The sequence below is a fragment of the Pelobates fuscus genome, chromosome 2, assembly GCF_036172605.1.
Source record: "Pelobates fuscus isolate aPelFus1 chromosome 2, aPelFus1.pri, whole genome shotgun sequence".
Classification (NCBI taxonomy): domain Eukaryota; kingdom Metazoa; phylum Chordata; class Amphibia; order Anura; family Pelobatidae; genus Pelobates; species Pelobates fuscus.
In genome coordinates this window covers 383231411-383255152 of record NC_086318.1, presented here as the reverse complement: position 1 = coordinate 383255152, position 23742 = coordinate 383231411, and positions in this window count along the sequence as shown.

Here is a 23742-nt window from a genome sequence, read left to right as displayed (position 1 = left end):
GACACAGATCTCAGGGGATTCTGGGAATACAGGACTGGAATGGGAACCTAGAATCTAAATTGTTATAATATATAGCTTATTATTGGGTATGGCTGGTTGGAAACAGTGTGCATCATAGAGGTGTATCCTATTCCCTACATTGCGCTAAAGCACTCCGAACAACAGGGATACATGGGCGAAATTTCAAAAATGAGATTTAGCACACAAAGCCCCACTTACATTTCTGTTTATTCCAGTGCATTTTTTACCCTGCACAAACCCAGTTTTTTTTAACATGACTCAGTTGAAAACATCTACATCTCTGCAGATGGACTGTAGATGGCGACACTCCCACCTCCTCTATCAAGGTGTAGAAGCATTGGTAGGTGTAAGTATAACAGTGTGTGTGTATTGCAGAATGTAACTGTGTGTGTAAAACATTGTGGGTGTATGGCAGTGTCTGTGTATGGCAGTATTATAGCAGCATGTGTGTATGGCTATATGTTACTGTGTGTATGGCAGTGTGTGTGTCTGTGTGACAGTGTATGTGTACGTAGCAGGGTATGTGTGTGTTTATGGCGGTATGTAAAAGTGTGTATGGCAGTATTTGTAGTATGTAATTATGTGTTAAACCCTTGAAAGCATAATATTGAATATCCACTACCCCCTTGGGCATTTTAAGGGGTCAGGAAACTAGGTATCTCACATTATATCCAAAGTGTACATCAAAAAGGTCTCATTGCTCTTAAGTAAGTTAACCTTCTTACCCATCTTTAGTGAGGATACATTGTCAGATATGTTAATCTTCAAATGAGAAACATTGGAAATAGATTGATTTTAATTAAAACAAATTGCTATATATTTTTTATAATTATTTATAAAGTTATGGCTATCCTGTGGGCTAGTTGTGCCTAGTGTAGGGTCTACTTTACATTATGAGGCTTCTTTCTGAAACCTGTCTGAGACCAGTCATAATATCACTATGTGTGACTGAATTGCTGGCTGACCCCAGAACAAACTCAACTATCAATCAATTTAGGCAGAAGTTTTCCATTAACATGTTAATCAAGCTCCAAGTCCTTCCACGGAACAATAATAATAATAATAATGGAAATAATAAGAAAAAGAATAATAATAATAGTACAGTAAATACATAACTAAAAGGGAGACATTTAAAATAAATAAATGAACCCAATTTTTAGAGCATGTGAAAGTATGTTACGTTGTTGCTCCTTTTTAAAAAAGTGTTTTGACACGTATTCTTACTTTTCGTCAAACATCTTCATGTCACAGTAACTCCTTTAAAGTCTTGGGAATTGGCTAAACAGTAAAGAACAGATTCGAGCAGGAAAATGAAAGCAATCAACCTTGTAACACTGTGTTCCTGGATGATTCTTTACAGCACATTGTGTTTCCTAATTTGTCTCCCAGCTGTGAAATGGTTAGGTTCAAAAAGTGGATTTTTTCCAAAATGATTTGAAAATAGGTTCATACTGTGTTAATGATGGCCTTCAAAACTCGAATAGCAGAAATTAGGCTGTCTGGGTCATTCGTCCGTATTAGGAAGGTATGAGATGAAATTATTTCTGCATGCATATTTTCATACATTTTCATAAAATCATAAATAAATAGCTGCTCCTATTCAGGTGCCCGATTTACAAAATATTTAAAGCCAATTTTTCAAAAACAAACACCAGAAATTGTATTCACAATGAATGCTCAGCTGGGAAACGACTTTAAAGACTTTTCTCCCAGATGGGGAGCAAACATCTGTACAATATTAAAGGAACCCTCCAGACACCATAACAACCGCATCTCAATGATGTTGTTATGGTGCTGGGAAGTTGCAGGTTCTGTCTTACTTTAAAGGGACACTCCAGGCACCCAGACCACTTCTGTCCATTGGAGTGGTCTGGGTGCCAACTCCCACTACCCTTAACCCTGCAAGTGTATTTACCTTGCAGGGTTAACTCCCCCTCTAGTGGCTGTCTGCTAGACAGCCACTAGAGGGCACTTCCTTGTTCATAGCACAGGTTTTGTGAGGACCTATGTGAGGACCTCCAGCGTTGCTAAAATCACTATAGGAAAGCATTGAAAGCATTTTCAATGCTTTCCTATGGGGAGGTCTAATGCGCGTGCGCGGCATTGCCGTGCATGCGCATTTGGTCTCCCCCGCCGGCGGCCGCACATGCACAGTCGGTCTCCCCCACCGGCTGACATTGGCGGGGGGAGGAGCATGGGCGGACCCTGGACCAGCGCCGATGGACATCGGCGCTGGACTTTGGTAAGTCACTGAAGGGGTTTTCACCTCTTCAGCAACCTGGGATGGGGGGTGGGAGGGAGAGGGGACCTGCAGTGCCAGGAAAACAGATTGTTTTCCTGGCACTGGAGTGTCTCTTTAAGGGGCCATACATTTTCTTAGCAGTTTAAACCTAAAGTTGCAAAGACAATGCCTCTCCTCTCTGAACCTCTTTTCATGGGGATGGTCCGAGGCTTCAACCAAGAAGACTAGGACTGGCCACCGCTGATTGGCAAGTTACTAAATAATTGACACTATCAGTCTTTCATAAAACTGTGTGAACAAGGTATTTACCTTTAGATATGAAGTTATTATGGTGCCTTAAACACTCAGTTAACATACAATCATGCTACAATAATTTCACTAGCTATTAAAGGGTTATTCAAGGCCAGAGCTTACCATTCTTCTAATATTTGTATAGATATTGAATTTCAAAATGACATGCAAATATAATAAATTAAAAGTAATAAAAAAAAGAAATGCCGACACATGACATCCCTACATTTGTGGAAATCCTCAGATAATACAGTGAGCTTCGCCAAAAGCAAGAAATTAGTGAAGATGGTCACAAAACATTGTATTTAAGTAATAGGCTTATTAATAAATATATGCATGATGTTGCTTTATGCAGTAGAGCAAGGAAGAAAGGAGAATTTATTCAATATATGGTGCAAATACTACAGTTTCAACCCAAAAACAAGTACAAGAAAAAAATTATCCAGCATAAAATTCACAAAGAAGAGGTATTTTATGTCATGTCTAAGTCTTTTTATATAAACGTATTACATTTTAATTGTTAATTTATTCATTCGTTATTAACTTTTTTTTTTTAGCAAACATACATTTAATTATCTTGCAAAACAGATACAAAATAAGTAAATGTTCTGCCTATTGGCATTTTTCATGAATGCAGGGACATGCTAATAATTAGAAGAAAAAAAAATAGCTCCAGAAAGCAAAAATGTTTGCATGCAGACATAGTGTAGGTGAAACTAGATGGCTACACTATAGCAGACAGGAAGTGGAGGAAGTTACGTGGGATCTACGTGCACAACAAAACATATTTGCAATTTGCAATATCAGTCAAAAGATGCAGGACACACAACTCAGGCACACCAAGTGTTGAATTAATTTCAGTTCACTCAACCATAAAAATACAAAGCTTTGGTTCTTATAAAGTGTATTGTGTATGGTACATAAAATAATTTGAGAATAAATGGATAAGACACAAAAAATGTATGTATATAACTTAAGAACAAATAAAATAACATTGCGCAATATACAGATAAAAAGAGGAAAGTATGAAGTCACGTGGCTATATTCCAGTCACATGACAATCACAAACACTCTAAAACAAGGAAGTATATGCATATATATTTCAATAAGGTGACAAAACATCATCATAAAGTACATTTATAGAGAATACAATTAAGCCACAAGCACAATATTTACAATAATCAGAATTTCATCAATATCTGTGCTTTATACAAACCTACACATCTTGCCTACCCGCCTTATAGAGATTCAGGTGAGCAAGCAAGAGAGCAGGCTGCACAGGGCACAGTGCAAGGGCAAGTTGGCCTGTGAATTGTGTGTGTCTGATTGCAAAACGCGCAGGTCTACTAGCAAAAGGGGCAGGTTGGTTCCTAAAGATGGTTACCAAGCTTACTAACAGCCTGCCTGTCCTTAAGGCAGACCATGCACAGAGCACTGCTTAAACACTCTGATTTTAAAATGTGGAACATGTCCCTGGGACCTGTTATTCTGGGATAGCACACCAAAATGCAAGACTGTCTTGTCTAATACAGGACTGTTTGCACCTATGTTTTACAATGCGTATCAATTTGCCATGGCGGCATGAAGGTAACCCTGTTGTGTATTGTATTCACTGCCCACTCCCCTCACACTAGCTGATAGAATGCACTAATGAAGTGTATACTAAAAAATATTTTTTATAGATTGTGTGGGCAGGGCTGCATATACAGTACATCGGCAGAGATGTATTCATTTAAAGATCAGTTTATGGAAACATGCAATGTATGTACAATCAAAATTGTTTGTTGCTGCAGGGATAAAGTCTGCTGGTGCCAATAATCTGAACCTACATTGTTGAAGGTAATTTGAAAAAATAAAAATAATTTTAAAGTTATAACATTTTTGACATTTTATATTGATCACAAATATTTTGTAATAATTTAGGCTGTCCATTAAGTTAAATATGACTAAATATAAACCCATTCAATGGCAGTTTTTATATGAAAAAAATATTAGCATGCATAGAGATGCATAGCTCGCACATAAACATATAATAAACCAATTTTTCAGACTAACTTTTGACTGACATTTATTTACAAGGATAATACAAGTAATTTACATATTTCATAAAAGTAATGCACTGCTATCTAATAGCTGGCAATGTATGACATGATGTTTACAAGTGAAATAATGATTCTAATGGAATTCAAGCACTTAAAAAACAAGGGTAGCAATAAATGGTTCAGTTAATCAAATATATTTCACGAATAAATGGATAAGACACAATAAATGTATCTATAACTTACAAACAAATAGTATAGTCTGGCTTACTCATTAAACACATTTCATGTAAACCAAAAAACATTATCTTACATACAGCTTGGCATAATGCTAAAATGGTAACATGCCAGTATCTTAAGTGACCCAAAATGCAAACTGATTTTAATTCCATTGAATTATTGGATAGAGACATTCTGGATTATGAATTATAGGCAAATGCAAAAATAATATTTACATTCAGTCAGACAAACAAAGTGACAACATAACAGAGGGGAGCACTGGGTAGACTCTTATGCGTTTCATGACTTGGCGACACTTCCTCGGATCACCTGCAGTTGTCTCCCATAGAGGAGTGCATCCATTGGCAGGATAAAATCAACCCCTGTCTGTTAATTTACTCCGTTCTTCTGGGAGATCTGATCACATTATTTTTGATAAAAGGGACCCAGAACAGTGATTAAACCAAACAGTAAAAACCTCTGATATGGCACATCTTAAAGATTCTGTTATATCGATCTGTGGAACACTGTTAGTACTAACTATAACTTACAGTAGAATTTTTAGTATACATGCCAAGTGTTCTTCTGGCAGGACAGTCCTTGCCACCCTGCTTCTTAGGAACACCAGAAAAACCACAAAAATGCCACTAAACTTGTGTATGACCTTATGGTAGAATTGGCAGTGCCCACTCATCATCTCTACATCTTGGCATGTTGTAAAAACAAGCCCTCACATGTCAGAGCGGAATACAGATGACACTACCCCACTACGGACATTCCATCATATTCTGGATTTGCAGGGAAAAAAGTATGAAATTTGCGTATAGTCTGTAGTCTCACAACCAGAGAACAATTACTCATAAGGTGACCCTAGGTGACAGCCGCGTAGTGCCCAGGGGTTAGACAGGGGCCCCGGAAACCATGAATTTGCTTGGCTTCAAAAAAACATGTGAAGAATGAGGGGGGCAGGCAAACTGGTAGAGCATTCTAGGATATTAATCTTTCTCTGCTAACAACACATAGAGACATTGATAGGTTTAAATTATTTACCTAGCAGTTGAGATGGCATTATAAACATTTCTGTGTTTGTGAGCGTTGAAAAAAAACGTATGCTTTTACTAAATATGGAACTTTAAAAGGAAAATTTAGTTACCAAACTGATTTAGTTCTGTACAGTCATTCAATACTCACTTTGTTTCCAAGTTTTCTGCAATTTACTGTTTTCATTAGCAGTCACCTTTAAAAAAAATCAGTCTGCATATGGATAGATTGTGAGATGAATTATAATTGCTTTAGAATTAATTCCAGAGTAAGTCTCAAATTAACTCTAGCAAAAATAAAGCAAATTATTTTTTATATAAAATCAATCATCATCATTCTTCAGGCCTTTCAATAATCAGGAAAAATAAGAAATTTTAAAAGACAAGAGATACTGTATACCATTCAAAACAGGAATGTCAAACTCAGCCACCTCCCCTCCAAATGTTGCTGAACTACAGCTCCCATTATCCTCTGGCCTTCAATCACACTCAAAGAATTCAGGTTATTGTAGTCCATTAACATCTAGGGATCCAAAGTTGGAGATCCCTGGTCTAGAGCATTTTACTTTTATATCAAGGATTAACAAATACATTAAAAATAAAAATTGCATCAATTTACATAATTGTATTGTTATGTTTATCTGAACAGAATTCTATATTCTATATACAATTTATTATGTGCAAGTTATGTATACCATCTTTTAAAGAAATGTTATACTAATATTTTTGTAAACAAAAAGTGTTTAATAGTGACCTTGTCTGGTGTCAGAGTAGGATTTAGGGTGGGAGTGTAGAGCAGGCTCCCCTCATTAATATGGCCCTTTTTTTTTTTTTATTCTTTTTTTTTTATAGTGCTGAATAAAGGATACAGGCTTACAGTAATATTTCACATGAGTATAAAGAACAATACAAGAATGTGGAATGCACATAACATGTAGAGGATACTGCACTGTTTTTTGATATATAGCGAAGACAAGAGTGTTATGCCAGTAGATTAAATACAGAAAAAAATATGAGATGTCAAAGAATTTAGGAAACATGGAATAACTGGGACAAGCAGAAAATACATATTAAAGCCCCTAACAATGATATAATTAAACTTGCTTGCTATCACATTAGGTTAATGCTGGATGTAGGATTGGTCGGCCCATGCCCTGTCTGGGAAATGGTAGAGACTTTACCAGTCGAAGTTTAGTGCTGTTTGGTTGCGGGACCACCAGAATTACGCCACGCCAGCATCTGAGCTAGCACCCATCCTTCACTGGCCTGGACTTGGAGTAAGTCCAAGACAACTGTCCTTGTGTGCCACGAAACTGGAAGTCTTTGGCATCTCCGCTGTAAAGCCGTCCAAGGGGATGGGTGGAGAGGGGATCTTCTTCCCCGGGTAGCTCTCAGACCAGGAAGGCCTTCCATAGAGATAAAGTGTCAGTGTGGTTGGATTGTTGGTCTTCCATCAGCCGGTGAGGTTGAATGGCTCTTTTTTTTAGGTATTACACCATATAGACTATGCTATGTTATTAACTTTGAAAAAAAAGTATGAATTTTCAGTAATTCTAATTGAATTTAAAGCAAATTTCAGTTTTAAGACCAAAGTAGCAACTCTGTAAGAATTCTGAAAGTCATCTATATTTCCAGTTCAACTACTTTAGCCTTAAACTTTGAATTTACGACAATTCTGATCTTAGTAAATAACCCTGTCTGCGTTGTGTCACTATGCCAACCAGTCTGATGTATCCAGGAATCAGGAATACACAAGTACAGTGGTTCCCAAACCAGTCCTTATGGCCCACCAACAATCCAGGATTTATGTATTTCCCTGTTTTATTCCATTGGAGACACTGACAAAACCTGGTCTGTTGGTGGGTCTTGAGGACTGGTTTGGGAAACATTGCCCCAGTATATGCCATGATCAGTATCTACTACAGGTGCAATAAGCTAGAGATTTATATTGCACAGATCAAACTGCATTAATTCCTAATATCAGTTTGAAGTAATGTATCTTTCAGGGCATTGGGTTATAACCTTACCTTAATTCATTCTAATGAAATAAAGATTTCAATGCCCCAAGTCTTATGCCGAAAGAAAACATACTTCAGGCAGGTGATAAAATGGCAGTATATGTAGTCATCTGTTTGCCTTACAGTGTAGTAGGAAATAAACATATTTCAAAGCACTGCTTATATTTGTTATTCTTCACTTAATCCAAGTGAAAAAAAATGAAAAAAGAGTGTACTTACGTAATTGAAACTGCATAATTCAATTACATTGACAGTTATTTGAAGTGTGTTGGGAATGAAAATAGTCAATTGCATTGATTTGTGAAGGGAAATAAAACATGATACATAAGTAGCGTTGCAATCTGCGATTTGATGTAGCAATATAAACATTTTAACACCTGCTTGATTTCACCGTGAGTTCAGCTGATTCCCATTCATATCAATCTTCATTTGTAAAATCGCTGTCATAGAATAATCTTTGTTTATGATATAAGGTTTATCGAAATGAGAATCTAGAACACAGTACCAGACAACCAAATGTGTGTAGTGAAAAAAAGTTTGCATCATGGTATCAATGGTATAAATCTGCCTTAACTGTTAGAAAATATAAGTTGCAACTTGCACTAAGAAAGCTAAGTAATATTTGCTACAACAACAAATATGGTGCCTGTTGTTGAGTACACACATTACTGATATAATTACACACTGGGAATTCTATGAAGTAATGCAGCTGAAAAATATATTATGAAGATTAAAAACAGCGCTGTGGAATATGTTGGAGCTATATAAATAACTGTAATTATAAACTAGCCCAAGTGAATGACTTGTATCTGCTCAAGAGTAAACTATACAAGGTGTTGTGTTTTTTTAATACTGAGTCTTAACAAACAAGTCTAATAACCGTGTTTTAACGCCCATCCTATACCCAACATGGTTCCTCAAGGATATGATCTGTAACAGGGTCCGGGAGGAAAATAAAGAAATTAGAATTGTTCACATCGAAAAGAGCTTGAGACTAGCCTTTTACATTTGGTTTCAAATGAATTGTGAATCCTTAAAATTTTGGACGATCAGCAATCCATCCGACATCTTCAGCTCTGGAACGCCATATGGACGAATCGGAAAATGGACAATGGACAAACAGCTTTGTTTGTGCCATGATTAAGAGTTCCATCCATGGCACCAAAAATAAAAATCATTGATGGGAAATAAGGATGATTGATGGGAAATAAAGATGATTGTTAGGCGACAGCCACCAAATGTTGATTTTGAGAAAAAAGGATGAGCAGTACAAACTGTATATTTATATATTTTGAAACATAAAACCATGAATAAAAATGTGGAAAAGGACGGTGATAAAACAGATTCATGAAAAGCATTAACATGAGATATATATTTATGAGTATATGTTTTTGGCTGTGAGACAGCAATTACATATAAAATTTATAAAATAAATAAAATAAAAAATGCAGTGACAATTGGCAATCATTTATGGCATATCTGTTATTCAAAATATCATGATACATTACTGTAGGTTTTATACATATGTTTATATTGTTCTAGCCATCATGAAATATTTTATTTAATTTTCAATTAATCAACCATTTAAATCGTATACATGCTAAATTAGGATATAATGGGAGGAACAAGAATCAGCATATCGGCATAAATCAAATAATAAGATTAGATCCCAGGCTGGTGTGCCAGGGTTTTGTCACAAGGGGTGCTGCGTGAACACTGTATGAGGCAACTAAACATAAATAAATCAACTATTAAAAAAGCTAGGAAATTGGGGGGCGGAGCCTAACAGCGCACAGGAGCAGTCGCCATATTCCGAAGCTCCTGGGTGCCCAACTTAAAATAGGCAAACATCAGCGACATCTCGCCAGCCACAACATACCTGTAGTTGGCATCATACTCGGGGCACCGTCCGGATTCGACCGATGCCTTTCTTTCTGGCTCCGGGCAGAAAATACCGCAACCGAGGCTCTAAGGCCTACCGCGCAGACGGCCGGCCGCAAGTGACAGCGGGAGATTATTGGGGAGACCTGGACTTCACCAACTTGCTACCACCCTACCTCCCGGGCAGTGAAATGGGGGGAAAATCCCTAAGGACACCCGCAAACGCCGCGAAAACGCAGCGTGAACTAGGCCAGATGTGGCCGTCACAGACTCCAGCAAGTGACTCCAAAGAATCCTCTAGAGAGAGGGACTCGATACCCCAGAAACCGGAGAGCGGGAACTCACCCCGGAGCCCACTCCAGGCCACCCAAGAGACAGCCAGCACGTCAGGGCCTCTGGCTCCTGCCACAAAGCAGGACATACAGGAGATGCTCACAGGCCTCCAATCCAATCTCATGGCGATGTGGAAAGCAGATCTGGCAACACTAACCACAGAGGTACAAACAGTAGCAGCACGCTCCCAAGCCACAGCAGCAGAAGTACTGGCCCTGCAACAGGACTTCCAGGCACTAAAAGACAGGGTACTCCAAATCCAAACAGCCCAGACTGAAACAAACAGACAAGTGAACACTCTCGACGAAAGAGGCAGGAGAAAAAATATAAAGATTAGAGGAGTCCCAGAAAACATACCCCTGGAAGAACTGCCGCACTTCGTGAGACGGCTGGTGGCGTCCCTCCTACCGGCGAAACAAGCTAAGTACTTCACGTTTGATGGGGTGTATAGGATAGCTAAATCCCCTACAGCCCCAGCCACAGCACCAAGAGACGTCATCCTCAGGTGCCAAACTGTTGCCGACAAACTAGGCCTAACTGCAGCGCTTAAGGGGAAATCCCCATATGACTTTCAGGACTTGAGCAGGGCTACCTTAATTTGGCGCAAGAGCATGCAACCACTCACAAGGGCATTACAAGGGGAAAACCTGACCTATAGGTGGGCAACTCCAAACACCCTGTGGGTTACTAAGGACAGACAATCCTTCAAAGCTACGGCCCCGACGGACGCACCAGCCCTGCTGACAGCGCTGGGCATCCCCGCTGCTGGAACCTCAACACCGGGAACAACTCATCCCCACCCCGGAACGGATGCCAAGTCATCTACACTAGCGCCGAGAAAGAAGCAGGGACCTACTACCGGAAAAGACGATGACAACCGCAGAGCCCCAAGAGCATCACGCACTGTTTATTGTTGCAAGCCAAGGCTGCTGGGACAAATAAGTTAAAATTATTTTAATCAACCAAAGTTCATTTGACAGTTTATTTTCCTTAGTTCCTCTATGTTCACACCTGCTGATACGCTCCACATACACAACCGCAGTAGGGCGCCAGAGCCTCTACTGACCGGGAACCCTCGACACACGGGTTTGGTAAACCTGCCGGGAGGCACCTTAAAGCACCCTCCCCCCCCTTTTACCCTAGGTTACAGGGATAGAAATCACAGGGGCACACAAGGGTCACCACTTACACGCTGACCTCCAAAACAAGGGTCACACCTCCAATGGAGACCAATAACCCCACATAATCATAGCCTAAGTCATGCGGCTCACCACTTGCTCCCCACATAGGAGACTACTGCAGCAGACACGTAGAGCGTCAGGAAGGAGCAATATCTTCATGGCACACCGCAAACAAAAGAAGCGGACATACCTACAGACAAATCTCACTCGGCACTCCCAACAGAGACACACTCACTATGGAGATACATTACAAATACATAGGTCACCCCGGTACAACCACACAGCCCAACCAAAACAAAATGTGCGACTTATTGAATGCCATGTTAATTGTATAACTGTGAATTTTAGACCACATGAAAGTGGCAACCATAAATGATCTGTATTATGCAACATGCACCAAAAATAAAGAATTAAAAAAAAAAAAAAAAAAAAAAGCTAGGAAATTGAAGTAAACAATGTGATAGACTTATTATAGCAATTTAATTAAAGTAAAAGCTGTCAAACAGTGAAGAGTAACTATGCAGTTTGTTAAAACATCACATTTAAAAAATGTTTCATGAATGAATGTTTTATTATATTTGTTTTATTATGATTGTTTTATTTTCCTAAACAACTTTCAGTGTGGAGTAAAAATAATATTACGGGAGGTCAAATATATTCCTTAAGAATTTTATTCTAGAATTTATAACTACACATTTCAAAGGACATTGAAACGAACACTATTCGACTACATAATTATTTAACTAGATAAAGCACGAGATGATAATAGTAGGACTGAAGATTACATTTTTTTGAGAAAGCACACTTATGTTGGCTGAAGAGATAGCTACACAAGAAACTGGTTCTACTGCTGAGATTTGTTCTGCTAATTCTACAGATAAGAAGAGCAAAGAAGAAAGCTGAGATGGGAAATCCTTGGAAAAGGACAAAGGGATATTTGTTCAGTTTTGGAATGTGAAAAGCAATCATCTCCTCTGGAAATATGGATTACATGTTATCTTTGTTTGTCTAGCTAAGTAGGGTTGAAATTCCTTTATCTGCGAGACCATGGACATAAATAGGGAAGTACTTTGTCTTTTTTATGAGCTTTTTAATTAATTTATTTTGCATCTTGTTACAAATTGATATGTAGTAGATAAAAGAAACATGTAGGCATTGAAAAAAAAAAGTAAGAATAACCGAGGGCCCGGGGGCTGACTGGGCTACTGCTAATTACTCAACAATGAAAATTAAATTATAGGAATATATTCAAATGTATCGTTTGATAATTATTGAAGTAAAGACAAGTTCCATCATTCTGATACTTTTTGACTATAATTTTACCATTATAACATAAAATTATAAAAGGATCTTGTACCCTACATGAAACACTTAAGTTGAAGCAATTATAATCCTTTCGAAAAAGAGCTATGATGCAAATCCACCATTTTGTTAGATTTTTTGCTGTTAACTGCAGCAATATCACCCAATCAAGCTTGCAATTACTAGAATAAATGATGATTTAGGCCCAGTTTTAAGTCAATAATTGGTCACCCCACGCAACATTTTAGGTTAAAGTGTGGAAAGCGCGTACAAGTAAAATATTTGTGGTGTCTAATCAAGTAACGTGAGAAGTAAATGTGTAAAACTAATTTAGAGTAAGCTGTTGGAAAAGGTTTTGTACAATCAAAAATTGGAAGATGGGCCATTACATGTCAGATGTGGGTTGTAGGGTTTAATAGCCACGAATTATGCAATGTGTCATAAGTGTTACGCGGAAGTTTGTTATAATTTACAAATTGTATGTGTGTGTTTGTGAGAGAGAGAGAGAATAATTATCAGATCGTTTTGTTGTGTGAATACTTATTGATATCTATAATTGTGACTGTATATGTGGTTTTAGTGTGTGGGCATTGATATGTGCATGTTTAAGAGACTAAATGTCTCAGAGTGCATGGTTGTGCTATGTAGGTTTTTCAGTATATGAATGACTATCAGGTTATGTGTGAATGAATAAGTGTATGAAAATAGTTTTTGTATCTGTGTGAATAAATACTTATTTAAAAGTGTATGAAAACAAAAAATATGAGAAAATAACGTGTAAAAAAAGTGGTTAATAAACGTATACACAAGTTATTTATCTGTAATACAAAGTGTTATGCATTTCTTGTTTTGAGGCTGCTGCTATTACCACTATCCATATGGTGTAGCACACTGTTTTGTGTGTCTTTATTTAAAAGTGTGCATCGACATTTGTGGTACATGTCATTTCAGTACTGTTGGTTGTTTACATGAAATCCAGTTCCATATCTTTAAAGACCCTGTTAACCACCTTGCTTACATTATGCTTGTTGCTTATTTAGTTTTCTTTGAAATTCTAGAGAATACATTCTTTCCTCTACTACGGTTATAGTTCTGGCCTTCACCGAAAGAAGAACTGCATTTCTCTGCCAAGATTTTATTCAGTCCTTCTGCTTTGAAATCTTGACAAATATTTTCTCCGACTTTTCTCTTTTTTGAACAAAAAATTACAATATTACAATTAATTATCCTACAATTCCAGGTTTAGTGAATAAATCCCTTTGGATAATTACAAATATCGGATATTTCCTTTATCCTATCCTCTTGGACTGGAAACATGCTTAGTATGCTTTATATGTTACTGTGATGTCATCTAAGATGTCATATTTATTTTTTTAATATTTATTTTTTATTGAAGGTTTTCCAAAGGTATAAATCCAGTAAATAGTTGCCTCGTAATGTATACATTCAAAAAGTCAGTGGGTTACAAGATAATACAATCATACTCTACCACTACCACAACCAGAGGACATTGTCTAAAATTAGAGGGACAAAGGTTTAAAAATAATATCAGGAAGTATTACTTTACTGAGAGGGTAGTGGATGCATGGAATAGCCTTCCAGCTGAAGTGGTAGAGGTTAACACAGTAAAGGAGTTTAAGCATGCGTGGGATAGGCATAAGGCTATCCTAACTATAAGATAATGCCAGGGACTAATGAAAGTATTTAGAAAACTGGGCAGACTAGATGGGCCGAATGGTTCTTATCTGCCGTCACATTCTATGTTTCTATGTTTCTATGTTTACTCCAAAGTTGCATAGCAATATCATCTGTTTCCATGTGCTATTTAACAGTTTGATGTGGCTGGTTTACCATATTCCCTTCATTTGGGTAACAATTCAAATTAACTCAACAAAGGTATATACACAAACAAATATGTAGGCAAACCTTGGTATGTCGGATCTAGTACATTCTGCATACTCCGTACACTCCGTGTCTACGTAAATCCCTGTCCCCGTTCCCATGGGTCGTTCGTGATTCTCCTGACCTCTCCCCACCCATCTCACCATCCATGGTATCTCTGCCCCTCATACCATGTCTCCCAAACCTTCCAAACGTCTCTAAGCCTTTCGGTGGCCTTAGCGGTGTCAGTGGACATTATCTCATAAATATAAAATTGTTGTATTTTGTCTGTCAATTGTTGGATGGTTGGACAGCTATGTTTTTTCCAATTTAATGCTATTAGATTTCTAGCAGCCATTAAAACTATTGATATTAGTTGTATGTGTTTCTGTTGTGTTGTTTTGGGGAATAACATGAGTAAGCAAGTCGATATGTTCATGGGGAAATCCCTAATTCCTAGATCAGTTAGCAGATTTTTAACATCCCCCCAGAGAGGTTGTATCCCCCCACATTGCCACCAAATGTGTGGCATAGATCCCTCTTCTACTGCACATCTCCAACACTTGGATGATATGTCTGGATAAATTCTATTCAATCTAACGGGAGTCATATACCACCTATAGAGTAGTTTACGATGTGCTTCAATATGAGAGTAGCACTTGGTCCATTTTTTGATCTCATTCAAAGCTAGCATCCACTCTACGTCTGTTATGTCTTTCCCCACCTCTCTCTCCCAGTGCTGTTTACATGTCAACGGTTTTTGAGGCGTTAATTTTAGCCATGCTTTATAGCAGAGTGAGAGGGCTTTAGGTTTCATCGGGGCTGCCCAACATCTGTGGGGTATAAGTCTTGCCGCTACTGTGGTCGTAGGCGCGGTGGGTGGTGTGTTTTTGACATGTGTGTTTATCGTGCTTTTTAGTTGTAAGTAGGGGAAGATATCCCTCTCTGGTACCCCCCATTTATCTCTTATATCCGGGAAACTCATGATTGTTTGTTCTTTGCACAATTGTTGGATTTGGGATATACATAAACGCGACCATCTGGCCAGGGGGATCGTGGGATTCACTGCGTGGAGCACATTTAGGGGAGCTTCAGGGTGGAAGTGTTTCTTCCAGCCTAGGGAGGACATAAAGGCATCCTACACTCGTTGCAGTTGTGGTAGGATATAGGTTCACTCTAGGGCCTCTCAGTGTTCTCGGTGTCCACAGGTAGTTAAGCAGTGAGGTGTGCCTAAGTTGGTCTCGTTCCATATCCACCCATTGTGTTACTCCCTGCTGTGCGTGCAGGTGTATGCTCGTTGCTAGGATAGAGGCCTTATAGTATAGTCCAATATTGGGTAGGCCTATGCCCCCCATCTGTGTAGTCCTTTGTAGGAGACCTAGAGGTAGCCTGGGTTTCTTACCTCCCCAAATGTAGGAGTTGCATATGGCTTGTAGGGATTTATAGATTGCAGCTTGGATATCTATAGTGAGCATGCATATATACAGTAATCGTGGTAATAGCATCATCTTATATGCATTCACTCGACCAAACCATGACAGTTTTGAATTTTTCCATTTATGTTTGTAATTGAGTTTCACCACGTTGCTAATAGGAGTGGTGATCTTAACCCCTAAGTACGTTATGGACGTCGTTCGCCAGTCAAGTTCAAAGGAGGTTTTAAGGGTATTGACAGTGGGCCCTGGTAATGTTATCGGTAAGGCTTGTGTTTTTTCTTTGTTCAAGCGGTAGTACGAGATTCCGCCATAGTCTGTCAGTAAGGTTAGTAGAGGGGGTAGTGATTGTTCTGGGTTGGATAGTGCCACAAAGATATCGTCTGCGAACATCACTAGACAATAGTCCCTGCCCTTCAGTGTAATGCCGGTTATGGCTTGGTGTCTACGTAACTTCCAAGCCAAGGGTTCTAGGGAGAGGATGTATAGCAGGGGGGACAGTGGGCATCCCTGGCATGTCCCATTTGTAATGTGTAAGGTTCGTGATAGGAAGCCACCATGGGAGACCCTAGCACTGGGTTGCGCGTACAGTGCCAATATGCCCCTGATGACCTCTTCGGGGAACTGATATTTGCATAGCACTTGCATCATATAATGCCAGTTTAGTCTATCGAAGGCCTTTTCAGTGTCCAGCGTCAGGAAAAGACCTCCGAGGTGTTCCCTCTCCATCCCCGCTACTATGTTTAACACTTTCCTCGAGTTGTCGGAGGCTTGTCGGCCCCTCACAAATCCCGACTGGTCATTGTGGACCAATTTATGCAGAAGTGGTGCCAATCTTTCGCTGAACAGTTTAGCATAGATTTTGGCATCACTGTTGAGCAGTGAAATGGGCCTGAAGTTTTTACAGTGATCTTTAGTTCTACCTGGCTTGGGAAGTGTGGAGACATGTGCCATTGTAACTTATTCTGGCAATGCTCCTTCCTTCATGCAGTGGTTAAACATGTCACCTAGAGGTTGAGCTAGGGCGTTAATGAAGGTAGGCCATCTGGGCCTGGTGATTTGTTTAATGGGGGTGTGGAGATCACCAAGGTGATCTCCTCTATTGTGAAGGGTTTGCCAAGCTGTTCCGCGTCTGTGTCAGACAAAGTAGGGAGGTCGACTCCTGATAAGAAGGCGTCGATATCTGCTTTAGAGGGGCAGATTGTTTGTGGGTTGTCTTTTAGATTATATAGTTTTTCATAGTAATGGGTAAATTCGTCTACTATCCCTTGTGGGTCTAAAATGTAGGTACCCTTGGAGCTTCTGATGGAGGCAATCCTGGAGTTTGTGGTTCTCTGTTTCAATTGAGCATCCAATCGCGTTCCTGCTTTGTTGCCTGCGGCAAAAAAGCTGTGTTTAAACCTGCGTGTAAGGGATGTCGTTTTGGCTAATTCCAAATCTCTCAGTCGTGATTGTAAGAGCAGTAGTTTAGTATGTGTGGAAGCCGTGGGAGAGTGTTTGTTAGCGTGGGTTAGAGAGGTTAACTCGGAAAGTATGGCCGTGTACATTTCTAATCGCTTCTTTTTTGCGTAGCTGACATGCTTGATGAAGCAGCCTCTTATGAAGGCTTTGTGTGCCAACCAAATTTGGGTTAGGGGTGAGTCTGGGGTTTTGTTCTCTTTAAAGTAAAATTGTAAATCCTGTTCTATTTGCTTAATTGTGTCAGGGTCCGAGAGCAGTTGCTCATTGAGTCTCCAACTACTCCTTCCCGCGGTAGGGAATTGTTCTCTGAGTTGTAACGTGATAGGGGCATGGTCCGACCATGTAATCAGACCTATGTCTGTGTGTGCAACTTTCATGAGGGAGGGGTGTGAATCAGAAATCTATCTATTCCTGAGTAGCTGTTATGTGCTGCTGTGTGGCATGTATAGTCCCTCTCCGTGGGATGTGTGACTCGCCATGGGTCTGCAAGATTGTGTGATGTTAGTTTGTTGCAGATTTGAGCGGTTAGTTTGGACCTGCTCTTTAACGTTTGTGCGGTCAGGTTTGGACCTCCCGAGGTGTCTAGGTCGCTATCTAATAAGAAATTTGTGTTGCCTCCAATAATTACCTCCCCCAGTGCATGTGCAGAAATCAAACCAAGCAGTACATCAGCAAAGTTACATTGGTTAGCATTAGGCCCATATACATTAATCAAGGTATAGACATTGTTATTCAGGGAACATTGCAATATAAGGTATCTTCCTTTTTTATCCCCTATTTTGTGTATTAGGGAGAATGCTACCTCTCTGCTTATAAGGATAGATACTAATCTCTTTTTTGTTGAATAGCATGAGTGGTAGTCTATGGGGTACATCGGGGAGTTAAATTTGGGTCTGTTGCCCCATTTGAAGTGCGTTTCTTGAAAGAACATTACGTGGGCGCCTAACGCTTTTGCTTCACGTAGGGCTAGGCGGCGTTTATGGGGGGAATTCAAACTCTTAGTATTTAGGGAGCATATTTTAAGTACCATCTTGGAAATGGTGTATTTTGTGACCTCTAGGGGGCAGGTGGGGTGCCTTGCTTACACTAGTCTCTCCGCTGGGGGGCACTCGTATAGCTACCATGGTGGTGCTAATTGGTGACGGGGGCACGGGGCACACGGTCCATAGGTTCTGCCTTATAAAGAAAAAAAAAGAGAAAATAATACAGTAACTGATCCAACAATCAACTATGTACAACATTCTGCTCACTGCGCCCCTGCAGTGCAGTGTTAAGCGTAACGGTTTCTTTAGTGGCTCTGACTTGATAGCCACTTTGGGGGTGGGTATTGATATCAAGAGCAAGGTATTAACGGTAACCATTATAAAGTAGTTCTCAAGGGCCTTAGCTTCGCCCTCAGCAAGTGCATTTAGGCTGTCAGCCCGGCATGGTATATGAAAAGAGAGGAACATGTTTGAGTATAGTTTATGTATACGACCTGTCCCTCATGAGCACCGTGCGGTCAGCGCTCGTGTAGGAGTTTTGCTCTTCCTAAGTCTGTCCTCGTGTACTCGTGGAACGTGGTTGTTTCTTCCTTTGTTGTGGAGCTTGATTGTAGGCCTACCAGTTGTAGCTAGCAAGGGGGCATCTTGTATGGGAATGTTCCATTCCATCAGTTGTCGCTTGCCAGATTCAGGGTCGAGAATTGGGTTGTCTACGCCGTTGCGCTTTACTAGTAATTTGGTCGGGAAGCCCCACTTATATTGTATATCTGCTGCTCTCAATGCTGCTGTGATGTGGGTGAACGTGCGTCTCTTTATCATAGTTGCAGAGGAAAGGTCAATGAACATCTTGACTTGTGAGAATTGGCCTGGGAGCTGACCTTGGCGTCTAGACGCTTGCATTATGCGGTCCTTCGCAGTGAAATAGTGTACTCGTGTGATAACGTCTCTTGGTACCGTTGGCGGTAGGTGCTTAGGTTTTGGGAGGTGATGTGTCCGGTCTAGCAGCAACTCAGTCTCCGTCAGAGCTGGAATGTAGGCTTTAAATATGTCTTGCACATATTGGGTCAGATCTTGGGAGCCGACTGTCTCCGGTATTCCCCGGATTCTAATATTGTTACGGCAGTCCCTATCTCCGTGGTCTGCCACCTTTGCTTCTAGGATTTGTACTCTCTCAATTAGGGCCGTGTGTGCTTCCGCTAGGCCATTATGAGCATCTATGATTTTGTCTGCTCTTTCTTCTAGTTGCGCTGTTCTTTCTCCTAGAGCCTGGATTTCAGCCCTGATATCAGTAGCAATCTGCTGCAGTTCAGATTTGAAGGTGTTAAGTCTAGGAGCATATTATGTAGTGAAGCATTTGTGACAGGTGCTTGCATGATATCTATAGTGTGAGCAGACTCACCCACGTCCGTGCATGAGGCTGGAGATTGAGGTTGGCCGGCGCCATTTTGTTCCTCTGTTCCACCCTTCGGTGGCGATGTCACGTGCATTTGGAGGGTTTTTTGTTTAAATTTTTTCGTGATCTTTGTGGACATCGTGTTAGGGAGGTATGCCCTCATTGTGGTGTCGTTTGCCGGTGTTTAGCTGCTGTATAACCACGCTGTGTGCACCCGTCGGCGGGAGAGCTCCGAGCTCAGGCGGACGCTCTCATTCGCCGCTAAGCCACGCCCCCTAAGATGTCATATTTCTTAATAATAATATATAGTATTTTTGTTTTGTTATTTTGTTTGATGCTTATATACATGTAGCTCTGGCAAAAAAAATACAGTGGAAGAAATCTATGTTCTTGAGGCTTTTAGCATTTGTGCAGGCGTGCATTGCTTTCCTTTAACCTCTTAAGGACCAAACTTCTGGAATAAAAGGGAATCATGACATGTCACACATGTCATGTGTCCTTAAGGGGTTAAACTACTATAGATGCTACTTAGTACATTCTCCACTGGATTCATTATGACTTTCACGCCCTTTTGCAGAGGAATCCTCAAGGTCATCATGATGATGAGTGAGTGTTGCCATGGTAACATGATGTCATTAACCTAAGATATCTTACTACATTCTGTCTCTTGTATAATGAAGTATGGCTTGATTGCTACTTAAAGAAACACTCCAACATTAGAAATGAATACATGTTCATTGTTTAATTTAGAAATGTTTTCCCGTTGTTTTTATTCTGTGCCCTTTGCTTTGTTCCTAGCGAGACTTTCTTCTCATCACAGCTATGTTCCACCCATGGGAGATCATCACTAGTGATCATTTTCCAGCCAATCCAATAATTCTCTGTGAGAAGCAGTGGGACATAGGGCTGCTCAAGTTCAGCAATCACCACAATCAGCTTATAGAGAAGCTTGTGAAGATTGTATTAGTTTTTCCTCAAATCAGTACTTTTATAAAATAAGGCCGGGGTCAAACTGTTAAAGGGAGTCTATAGTGTTAGGAATACAAAGTAGTATTCTTCACACTATAGACCTTTGGTTCCCCTCAATTGCTCCCCCCACCACGTGCACTTAAAGGGGTAGAAAAAAAACTTAATTTATTCAATTCCAGCACCAATGACCCTCTGTCCTGGGTTGGCGCTCCACCTCCTCTTACGCCATCCAACTGGGGGACCTAATGTGTAGCTGGTGTATTAGGTCATCCCCATAGGATAGCATTGAATCAAACAATCACTACCGCTGGATATCTTCATACAGAGCGTGATGATGTCCAGCGTCATTTAGGGGACCTAGAGTCCAGTAAACTCCTATAAGCGCCTCTAGTGGCTGTCTTAGTCCTGCAATATAAACATTGCAGTTTTTCAAAAACTGCAATGTTTTACATTGCAGGACTAAGGGGACACAGTGTTCCTTTAACAAATCAAGTAAGACGTAAGAAGACAGAGATGATACATCCTTGTCAAAGACATTTTGTAGCTAACATTCTGTATCTAATGAATTGCTGTCTACCTTTTTCTGGAGCCATGTTTTTTGGCATTTTTAGTGTATAAGCATGTTCCATTTATTTATGCCATTTGCAACAGTTGTGGCATACAATGCTTTCTTTACATTAGATTGTGTGTGTCAACTTTTTCTTTGTTTTTAAATAAAGTTCTATGAAGTACCTTTTATGAATTACGGGTGTCATTTGTGTGCTGATGCATAATAGGTATTACAATGGTACCTGTTCAACTCCATCACTATTATTGCAGATTGACAGATGTGGACTGACACCACCTGCAAGGCTATCTCATTCAATTTCGTGACTATACTCTATAATTAGATACATCCCAGATGGGGATAAAATTAAATCTGGCTCATCTCAGTGGTTGAAACATTTGTCAAACCCGACAGGTGATATGAGATGATATCCTTCAAGTGCACTACTTACTTAAGTTACTTCCTTCTGTGTCTTTTCAGGAGATATCACCCAGAAGGTTACACTATGCATATTATATTCCAACTAAATTGTTCGCAATGGCCAAAAAAAGACTGTATTTTGCTCCAGATGTACTTTTTTATGGGACAGATATGTACCACCATTTTAGGGACTATCCCTTCATCAAATTGTTTTGGAGGAATATCCATGCATATCTTTAAACTCATGCAATTCTGCTAGTACCTTTAACTTCTGAATTAGTCATACGGGACCTTACTTACCTGCCCCAATAAAAAAAAAAATCACATCTATTGTGGCAGCTGTTGGATGTAAAACAATATTACAGCTATAGGGAGAGAAAAAAAAGAGAATGCGAGAGAATACTGAGAATGGACAACAGCTCAAGTAGCTTGCCATTTCTTAGGTCCCTGCTCAGATCTCAAGCTGGTTTTAGTTCATCATTACAAAGAGAACCTGGCAATTTGCATAACATACTGGTTCCATCACAAAGGAAGGTCCAGATTGGAAATACAGACTGTCTCTCTCCACGGGAGATTCAGCAACCCTAGACAATCATTTTGGCCTTGTTAGGTCTTGTCAGTGAAGTATGGCTGAGGGGTATCAGGCACAATGAGCAAGAGGGATTACCCTTAAAACTTAGGGAGAGTTAAAATAACTTATACAGAGATGGACAACAGTTTAAGTAGCTTAATATTGAGCTTTATCTCACTGACAAAGCCCAAAGAAGGCCTAAACAATTGTCCATGGTTGGTGTATCTCATGAGCAGAGAAAGCATTTCAGTTCTGGACTGCCCTTAAGGGTAGGGTCAGTCTGATGTGCAATGGTAAACATTCACTCTTTAATGACACAAGTGAGAAAAAACTTCAAAAGTTAAAAGGGTAACCCAGACGTGGCCCATGCTCACTGTGACCAGAGTGGTATCAGCTACACCTCACTGACAAGGTCCAAAGTAGGCTGAAAACAATTTTGACACCTGGGTGGAGATTTGGCAAAGAGCAAGCTATTGAGTTTCTCTAATCTTTTGTCTGTTTTCAGAGTTCTCATACTATCTGTTTTTGTTGCAATATTACAGCTATAGAACCAACCAACTTCATCTCCTCTCTCATTTTTCTTAACAAAATTCCTATGCACATCGACCAATAAGGATATTCCTACATTAGTGATCTCTTTCTGACAACAAATTAAATCTACTCTAGTATATACAGCTTGCTATTCATCTTTAGGTATAGCAGGTCAAGTTCCTTTACAAATTTGAGACCATTCCCAGTAGAGGTATCTCCACTGGATTTGACTGTATGTAGCAATTGAGTGTGAGACGTAGATGACCTGCTAGTTTAAGAGTTTTATTATTTTATAATTTTTAGTATTATAATTCTCAGCCTATAAGATTAGTTGAGGTTTAGTATAGTTTATTGTTAAATTGTTGTTTATTGTGAAAATACAGAATGGCACAATTTCCATTGCCTACTCAACTGTTTCATGCATCATTTCACTTTTGATACTGTACTCATTTTGAAATGCCATATCTGTTGTACTGTGTGTAATATGCCTTGTTCTCAATATTATGTTGTTGAAAAAAAAGGTACATGCTTGTGTGAAATTTCTTTACATGGCTTTATCAGTCTACATTATGTAATATACTATGATAGAAAAAAATGTTTCATATGCTGCAAGGCTAGGCTTAGTAAACATCCTTCTAAAACAATATGTAACCCCTACATCCACCCCTAAGGTGGATCATTTGCAAAGATCCCAAAAGGTGATATCTCCAGTTAGGATCTGGTGGCCGTGGAGTGCAGTGGAGGATAAGGTTGCTTACCTTAAGCTTTCCCTCATGGCTATCACCATCTCTTTCCTTCAGACCTTCTTTGGGTCTGAGTGATTACAGCACTGAGGTACAACACTGAGGTCTATGGCCTTCATAGATTACATCTCGAGGTCAGTGAGGAGATGCCTGAATCTCATAGCTGTCACTTGTGACAGCTGCTGGAACTGGACAAAAGTTGATGGCCAAGCTACAACTTTTGTCAACAATTATCAACTTAAG